The sequence below is a fragment of the Rhagoletis zephyria genome, unplaced genomic scaffold (assembly GCF_001687245.7).
Source record: "Rhagoletis zephyria isolate East Lansing unplaced genomic scaffold, Rhagoletis_zephyria_1.1 Rzeph_scaffold_00521, whole genome shotgun sequence".
In the NCBI taxonomy this organism is placed as follows: Eukaryota; Metazoa; Arthropoda; class Insecta; order Diptera; family Tephritidae; genus Rhagoletis; species Rhagoletis zephyria.
In genome coordinates, this window is record NW_016157605.1 from 212,726 (window position 1) to 222,725 (window position 10,000).

The 10,000-nt window shown below is 31.0% G+C and overlaps 1 long non-coding RNA gene across 1 annotated transcript in view; it reads right to left on the minus strand.

Annotated features, from left to right (window-relative positions):
* The window catches only part of LOC108360122 (uncharacterized), a 12,775-nt gene extending 3,521 nt beyond the window's left edge, over positions 1 to 9,254 (minus strand). Inside the window, exons 1-2 of the long non-coding RNA XR_001847053.1 lie at positions 9,157 to 9,254; positions 8,612 to 8,634 (exon numbers count right to left, since the gene is read on the minus strand). This is a non-coding gene — a long non-coding RNA (uncharacterized LOC108360122). The remainder of the gene's footprint in view (positions 1 to 8,611; positions 8,635 to 9,156) is intronic.
* Positions 9,255 to 10,000: the final 746 nt, after the last annotated feature.

Below are 10,000 nucleotides of genomic sequence, written 5' to 3' on the forward strand. Positions count from 1 at the left end.
TGTTAACGTATTCGTTATTTATGTGTGAAAATAATTATAAGACAAATTTTTTGTGTTTTCAATGTGGAGTATTTGTCCTCCTGGAATGCTAAAAAATTCTGGTCACTTTACATTAGTGGGATTTATGAAACGTCGCCAAGTTGTTCCAAATGTTGAAACTTTCTTGCGACATTGCCGTAATATTTGAGCTGGCAATTATTGCAAAGTCAAAGTCGCGAAACACATGTTTTTTTATTGTATTCAAATACTTCAAGAAAAAGTGTATCAGTTAAGGCTGCATCGAAATGTAATTGTAAAAAGTTTCCATTTTTCTCTAACGCGCGGCATTTTTAAAAAATATTTCATTTACAATTCGGAGTTGCGATAGGTCGTTCATACAACTTTGTTCGCAATTTCGCTAAAAATGCCACCCTGCGACGTTTTATGAATCGCACTATTAAGTATGATGCCACTGGTTCCTGTTTAATTACAAAGGTTGTGCTGAATTTATGTATATGCCTATTTATGTATACTTGCTTGGCCAATTGGTATGTTTTCAAAGCATACAGTTTACTCATACCTTCATTTATTAAATTTAACCTCCTGCAAATACATACCAGTCTTATATACTTCCATACATGTGTACATAAAAACAAAGAACTCTGCCAAGACCTTTTGAGCTTTCTTGGACCGAAAAAACTATGTAATAAAACACATTTGTATTGTTAAAGTCATTTGTAGTAGTTAAAGTCAATTCATTTAATTAAAAACTCCGATTAAAATATTTTTTATAATACAACACTAACAATTTTGTATGCACAACATTTGATTATATCTTGCAAGTATGGATTATTTCTTGCAAGTAACTCAAGATTAAGCTTAGTATCCAGCTCTTAAGAAAAGCAAAAACTCCATATAAAATGACGTACAAGAAATGGCTAAGAAATTTTCTTGAGTCAAATTTCCTTAAGGCAGTACGCAGTTCTTCAGAAATTTAGTACGCTTTCTACTACGGTTTTGTGAAAAAAGAGCTCAAGGCAACCCAGGTTTGCAACAGAAATATATGCCCGTTCCATTATTTCTTGAGGAAAGAGTGAGGCAACAGGCTGTGCGTTATCAAAAATGTCAAAATTCCTTGGACACACACGCGAAATAATGGCAATTTTTTCTTGACCGTTTTCTTAAGAGCTGGATACTAAGCTTTAACCTCTAAAATACAAATGAAACAAAGTCTCAAATAAGACAGAAGTATATGAATACATGCATACATATGTATGTATTTAGCAGTAGTTTTTAACAAAGGCAGACCATGCGGCATTCGTAGTTATCAGCGCCACATGTTTAACTTATGATTTTAATGATTTAGTTGCCCAAACAAAAATAGGTTCAAAGAGAGTCTGTTAATGTTGAAGTTCAGGGTAACCAAGTTTATGAAATAATTGCTGTATCTGTTCAACCGGTATAGCACGTGTACGGGAGCTAACTCTTTAAATATTTGCGGATGCCTGATGTATAGTAATATTGTATAATTTCACATTGCCATAGCTGTAAGTTAGAATAAAATTGAAAAAGGTATCGGCTTATGTCTTCCCGTCTAAATTACCAAACAGCAGACGTAAACTCTTGCATTACAAATCATATAAAAAATACTAAAATTTTTAATGCATAATAAATAAAAATAGAAATCTCAATTCAAATTTCGTTAAATATCGATAATGGTTGACTCAAAGATAAATGCATACGTTATACCGTAACAGGAGAAAAAGTTTGCTTTGCAGTCCTATAGTCTATAGAATTTTTGCAAGGCAGCTTCGCTTTTTTTTTTTGTTTTTCCGTTATATCTCTTTTTCTTCCAAAGTTCATTGACTTTAAGTAGTCCGTTCTAGTATTTACCCACCAGATCCCAATATCACCCTAATGTCAGTAAATTCAACATCGCCAAAATTCAACAAACTTTTGCTAAAAAATTATTTCGATTCGACGCCTTTTTTCGGCGTTTAAAGTCGGATTTCAAATTATGATATGTCCATGTTTTTGTTGCGAAGATATAATTTTTTTGTTCCAAAGTTCATTGACTTCAAGTACTTCGTTCCATTACTTACCCACCAGATCTGATTTCTTATCACGCTAATACCAGTAAATTAAAGCTCACCAAAAATCATTAAACTTTTTCTTAGTTTTTTTATTTTCCAGTAGAACTATTTTAAAAAAATTTTGCCGAATGCACATACATATTTAGGTGTCACCGAAAAATTTAAAAATGCAAACTAGGTTCGAAATTTCCTTTCAAAAATACTTTAGATTCAGCGGTGCAGGGTGGACTTTGTTTTTGTTGCTTGCAAAGCAATTAATACAAAAACAGGTATAACAGTAGCTAGTTATTTAATGTATATCTGTGTCTTATGGAATAGTAGCTTACGTTGGGAAGTTGGCTTTGATTTAATGCGGCATTCCCTTTATTCTTTAAACGACAAAAAATTTTTGATGAGACTTAATAAGAATATTGAGTTGCTAGTATCGGAACTATTCCGTGCACGTTTATTGCCAAAAGTTCTTCAACGGCTCGGCGCCAATGAGTCATTCGCAGCCGTATGCAGCGAATGCCGCATTAAAGCTCAGTGAGCCTACACCATTTCCAGTTGGATTTTAGAAAGAGTCAATTGGATGTTAGAAAGAGTCAATTGGATTTTAGAAAAGTCAACTGGATTTTAGAAAGCGTAAATTGGCTTTTAGAATACTCAACTGGACTTTAGAAAGCGTAAATTGGATTTTAGAATAGTCTACTGGATTTTAGAAAGCGTAAATTGGATTTTAGAATAGTTAACTGGATTTAAGAAAACGTAAATTGGATTTTAGAAAACGTAAATTGGATTTTAGAAAACGTAAAGTGAATTTTAGAATTTTCTACAAAAATTTTGAAGTAGCCAGTTTTTTCTTATGTGCGGTATTTGTCAATGCAAGTTTTTCTAAAATATTCACTTTTAAGCGAACAGTACTACTTTCTATGCGGATGCAATTGCCAAACGAGATATGAGAGTTGGTGAATACAATGGCCCGTAGTCATAGTCAAAATAAAGTCGACTTTAAAGTTAGTTGGAGCTTTTTGACATAATTTTCAATGGGATATCTGTCAAAAAAGCTGCAACTAACTTTAAAGTCGACTTTATTTTGACTATGACTACGGGCCATTTTTTTTAAATGGCATTTTATTTCTTCCAAGTATGTAAAACATGGAAACTTGTTACATATACTATTGTCTTGCTCTTCCAATTTACATTATTCATTTACTATTACATTACATTTCACTCCTGTGCACCTATGTATATTCTTTTTATATACATTATTCTACATAGTTTTAGTATTCCGCTCACGTCTTCATTATCCGCTTTCTTTTATACTTCATACAGATCGTATATTCCTAAATGTAACCTGTTGTTTAACTTTAATATATATTATATTGTTAAAACTTAATAAAAAGTAGTTATAACCTGATACTTCAGCAATATTTGAAACTACATAATCATATGCATATGCATGCTTTAGCATAGTGTATGAATCATTAAAAAATCCAATTAACGCTTTCTAAAATCCAATTTACACTTTCTCAAATCCAATTGACTATTCTCAAATCCAATTGACTCTTTCTAAAATCCAGTTGACTATTCTAAAATCCAATCGATCGTTTCTAAAATCCAGTTGACTATTCTAAAATCCAATTGACGCCTTCCAAAATCCAACTGGAAATGGTGTAGACTTAACTTAATTTAACTTACCGTAAGAAATCGTCAATGATTACTCAACACGTCAACTTAAGCCAAGAGCGGAAATATTTTGTTTTTGTATTTTCTTTTTCAGCTGTTTAACAGTTCGCCGCATAAAATGCCACATCAAAAAAAAAAATCATGCAAATAAAAATGTTTGCTGGCAAGCCTGATTCTCTCACCGCTCTCAATTGCGTAAGGCCGTAGCGTAAGAACCTAAAATCTACAGGTTCTTAAGTTTCTTACGGTAAGTTAAGTTTTAACTAACCGCCAACACAGTTTCTCATATAACAGGTTGGCCAAAATATTAAGTTAAGTTAACAGAGCTTTTATACCAAAGCTAACCTTTCGGCAACTATTCCATATGGACACAGATATAAATTACACTAAATAAAGTTTAATCTTAATAGTTACAATTCACTGCTTATTAACTATTTATATTAGGGAAAGAAAAAGAGAAGGATAAAAGAGATGGAAAAATTAAATTAATTGTTATAATCATGAAGAAAAAAAAATTTCCGTTAATTGCATTGATTTATGCAAAGAAATCGCCCAAATTTTTTTGTTGAGTTGATCGCACTTTAGATCTGGTGTGCGATATGTACACATTTAAATGCAAATTCACGTCCTTGCGTAAGCAATTACTTATTACACTCATTCATAGACGATATGTACGTATGAATTTCAGTTTTAATAGCAGGTATGTGCATGCGTACATACTTATGTACATACCAGGGTTGTTGCGAATATTATTCCAAAATAAAAGTCCTTTCCGTTAACCCCGTGGTAATAAGGTGTTAATAACAGCAGCACTACCTCGCAACTATCTCTATAAATATCACTTTGTTATTTGGTGATCGCAAGCCTATCAAAAAAATGTTTGTTTGTTAGTATAAATGCATGATACAAAAAAGAAGGTAGTTTCAATAAACAACTTTTTGATTAAAAAGGAGATTTTTGTCAATTGCTTAATTGTAAAAAAAAAAATCGAAGCGGCGTTACCCAATTTCAGGTTTTTGGTGGAGGGAATTTTATATCCTTAATTTGGGAGTATAAATAAAATAGTTGTATTAGCATTTACCTTTTAAAAATGATTAATATCTTATCTAAAAACGTTAAAAGTTTACATTAAGTTCTATAAATACTTGCCAAAATCCTAATTTTTACATTAATATAATTGTAGTGAACAGTGAAGTAACTTAAAAACGGAATTTACTTTGGAACCCATAGGGCTCATGACATTCAGAAAAGTTAGTATTATCCAATTTTAGTATATTTCTACGATATCGTTGTTTATTTGGGTAAAAATAAATATATTTTACTGTTCAATATTGGAGGAGGTGTGAAACAAAATTGATGTTTTATTGTTAGTATGAAAACTTGAAACACAATTATCAAATTATTGTGTATTAGACCTCTTCTCTTTCAAAAACAAAAGGGGAAATTTTCGGTTATTTGTGCAATGGTTTTGGGTTGGGAGCGAAGACGGAGGGGGAACCATTGGAAAATGGGGTAAAATTAGCATTTTGTCAGAGAAAAAGTAAACTCGGGTTACGTCAACCACCGGATTTCTGCGCAAAATACCTTTCCACGTTGTAGGCTTTCGGCAGCGCTTAGAAAAAATAACCCTCATCAGTCCAACTCCGGTTACGCTGCCCACAGTATTTTTTACAAAAAGGTCCATATTACAAACCGATTTTTTTCGTAAACTTGTATCTGAAAATTTGAAATCTTTATTTTAAACTAACGTTTAATTGTTTGGCCACACCTGTGTATTAAAATTGTTTGCTCTGAGTTCAGGGTTTGGACACAATAACCCAAAATTTTGAACAGATAACCGAGCCGTACCCAACAAATACCGTTTGCTTGTTCAAATTTCGATTCTAAGAAAAAATGTTGGTAAATAAACAAAAAATTAATAACAAAATTTGGAGGATTTTAGATATAGGATACGGTGGCACGAAATATCACAGTCTACTTAATTTTCAGGTTGTTAATATGGTGACGAAAAAGTGACAATGGAACTACCTTCCTTTTTGTATCATGGTATAAATGTATATTTGTGAACAAAAAACAAACTACTACCCAGTAACCCCAGGAGCGGTTTAAATAAATAAAGAAAAAAAATAACCCAACATTTTTCCCTGAAAGTGATTGGTACAAGCTTTGTGGTAACCAGCGGATTTGAATGAAAGCAAGAGATGTATAAGTTACATTTGAGGCGATCATCGTAACCACTCTTAAAAGATATACTTTGAGGATGCGTGCCTTCCTTTCCAGCGCCTTAGCCGGCATGTAGCGTCTGCCTGTTTTCCCTGATACGGCTCATTTTTATGTAAATAGTACAATATACCGACACATGTAATACGATTTCATATTCCTTACTTTTTTGCTTCTACAAACAGCACATTTCCGCAAAATTTTTTCTTTTTTTTTCTTTTAAAATTAAAATTTAATTTTGTAAAATATTGACGGTTACTGCACCGCTCCTGATTTTTTATTGTTTTCAAACGTCATTCTGGGTACATTGGCTGGTTGGTTTTCTCGTTCTATCATTATATATATGCATATATTACATATATGCCCGGCAAGTATTCCAACTAGAGTTGGGCACGTGAGTAGTTTTCGCTCAAGTTTGCGCACGCTCACGAAGCCTCCTTTTTTAACGCACGCTTTTACGCGTAATTTTTTTTTTCAAAATGAAACTTTATGTTTATAAATTGCATTGCATATAAATAAGCTTTTTTCACATAAGTATTGGTTTTCTGATTTTTTTCATTAATTCCACATTGGTTAAAATACACATATGAATTTGAAAATTACGTAATTGTCGGGAAAATCAAACTCACGCACGTTCACGCCAGTAATTTCATTTACGCACGATCACGGAAGTCAGGTGATTNTTTTTTTTTTCAAATTGAAACTTTATGTTTATAAATTGCATTGCATATAAATAAGCTTTTTTCACATAAGTATTGGTTTTCTGATTTTTTTCATTAATTCCACATTGGTTAAAATACACATATGAATTTGAAAATTACGTAATTGTCGGGAAAATCAAACTCACGCACGTTCACGCCAGTAATTTCATTTACGCACGATCACGGAAGTCAGGTGATTTTCTTTCGAACTCGCTCACGTGCACACATGAACATGACGCGACGTGTCTCGTAAAAAATCACGTGTTTTGCCCATCACTAATTCCAACCACAAATGCAAAAAAATTGATGTTGAACTAAATTTGATAAAAACCATTGCCAAATAAATAAATTAAAACGTAACGTAAATTTTTTTTACTTAACTATAATGTTCATTAAATTCCGTTCATGAATCATTAACTGACTCAGAGTGGGAGTTTCTTCAAATCTTTACTGCGGGATGCCCTAAGTCATCATTAAACCGACTATATGTGCGGCTGTTAGAGTCTTTTACATAATTTGCCATTGTTGTGGAATTTTTATCCTAATCCATTTTTCTATTACTTTTATATAAGTACATGCAGTGGTGAACAATAAAAAAGGGGACACGACATTTTTCACATTTTTCTAATTTTTCTTTTGTTTATTTAATATTTCTTATTTTTTTGATAAAAGCATAGCTCATTTCAACTTTTGAATGACATTTTTCAGATTTTTTTTGAGTATGCAGTTTTATAGCCCATAAAATTTTTATTAGAATAAGGTGAAGCTTGAAGTTCCTAAAAAATCGCGTTGATTTTTGATAATTTTTATTTTGAATATATTACGCACTTTTTTCCATACAAAAAAATGCCGAACGTACTTTGTATGGAAGAAAATGCGTTAAAAAAATTTCTAAAATCAACGCGATTTTTTAGCAACTTAAAACTTACACTTTGTTCTACTAAAATTCAATTGACTATAAAACTACATACTCAAAAATTCTAAAAAACCTGATTAAAATGTTGACAATTTAGATCAAATTTTGCAGAATTTTCATAATTTTGGCACAAGGTTTGAAATATGAGTTTATATGGTTTTTGATAGATCATGAGCTATACTTTTATAAAAAAATAATAAATATTAAATAAACAAAAGAAAAATTTGTTAAAATGTCGTGTCCTNTACTAAAATTCAATTGACTATAAAACTACATACTCAAAAATTCTAAAAAATCTGATTAAAATGTTGACAATTTAGATCAAATTTTTGCAGAATTATCATAGTTTTTGCACAAGGTTTGAAATATGAGTTTATATGGTTTTTGATAGATCATGAGCTATACTTTTATAAAAAAATAATAAATATTAAATAAACAAAAGAAATTTTGTTAAAATGTCGTGTCCCTAATTATTTTTCCACCACCGTATATCATTTATCACTGCATATTATACTTAAGTAGCTAGTTATTGGAATTCAAAAGTATTTAAAACGCCCGTCAATTATTTAATTAAATCAGCTCATTTTGTGCATAGACGTATTAAATATATGAAATTCGTATATAATAAATAAGTATTAAGGTTTTGATCTTTTGTTTCAAGATAATAAAAGAGCAAGACAACGTATGTGTATACATACATGTGTACATGTGTACATATTTTGGCAACGCTCTGGCCAAGAAATACTGCCTATAAAAGGTGGCTACTGAAAAAAAGTAAAATCATAATTTTTTTTAAAGCCATAAGTATTTACAGTTGTTAAAGTTATATAAGAATATCCGTTGTATTTAAGTTCACTGTCACATTTAAAGCGCATTCTTTGTATCGCAGACAATATTATTGAGCGTACAATATGAAATAATAATTTTATTTAAATTTCGAATAATAAGCCAATTTTAAAATATACTTTGTTCTACAAAAAGTAATGTTGTTATTTTATGTTAAAGCATTACCCTTAATATATTAACATTCATACATATATACATACATATACATACACTTTTTTCTCCTCAAATACTAACTACTAGTGGAAAAACTAAACTATATTTAACACAAAATAAAGTTTAACAAAAACTCAAAAATAATGTAAAACAATGAGCTAAAAAACGAATTAAGAATAAGTAGTATGTGAAGATTTTTATTATAAAAAATTGCCAAAGAGTTTTTAAAAAAGTTTCTTAGGTAATTGTATATTCGTAATTAAAAATTAAAAATTAAAGTTTTCACTAAGAATTTAAGTTTCATGATTACAATTATCGAACAAATTACTAATAAGCATGCATACATTATATTAAGAGTAAATATTATACAAACAATAATGCTATGTGTATTAAAAACATTCTTATCATTATGTAATAAAATGTGGTATGGTTTTTAAATAAAATTATATAAAAACAGTTTTGTATTGACTTAAATTTTGGGGAGCTAGGTAAGTATTTAGCCTAGCTAAGAAAAAAAAATTGTTTTCAAATATTCTTTAGCAGCATTTATACACTTTTGCATATGTATGTTTGTTCAAACCACCCAACGGGACTGAAAGTTAGCTGCTCCCCAAAGGAGCAAGTACGGAGCAGTACAAAAGCAAAGTAAGAAATAAATTTTTAAATTTCTAACAATGCTCAGAAAGAAATATCATTTTGAGTAGTAACATAAAATATTTTCTTTTGAAAAAAGTTAATTTAACTAAAACATGTATGTATGTATGTATACCGCATAGAAAAAGAAAAAAAACATGTTAATAAGTACACTTAATAAAACCATCAAATGGTTTACAAAAACACTTTTTAAATGTTTTAGTTGAAGCGCTCACCAAGGGCTTCTTTGGGAGAAGCAAGGGAGCGCTTCTTTCTAATGACACACAATGTTAAAATACAATGAAGTATGAAATTAGGAAGGGAGCGCTTACTGCTGAATATAGAGCGCTCCAATAGAACTAATGGAGCGCTTCTGGCCCCGTTGGGCAGTTAGTAAAGCACTTTCTCAAACTGTAAAACGTTCTGAATGCTTTATTTCACTTTTAAATGGGAAATAATTTACACCGACTCCGAACGGCGATTGTATTTTTATGAGAAGCTGCTTTTCATGGTAGAAATACACTCGGATCTTTGCCATTGCCCGCCGAGGGGCGACCGCTGTTAATATAAAACCTTTTTTACAAGCTTTTATTTAACTTGGTCATTCCGCGGAAATTTCCAATCGATTTTAAACTAACTTCCAGCAAGGTAGAGACTTGAAATTTTCAGCAAGNAAAGTTAGCTGCTCCCCAAAGGAGCAAGTACGGAGCAGTACAAAAGCAAAGTAAGAAATAAATTTTTAAATTTCTAACAATGCTCAGAAAGAAATATCATTTTGAGTAGTAACATAA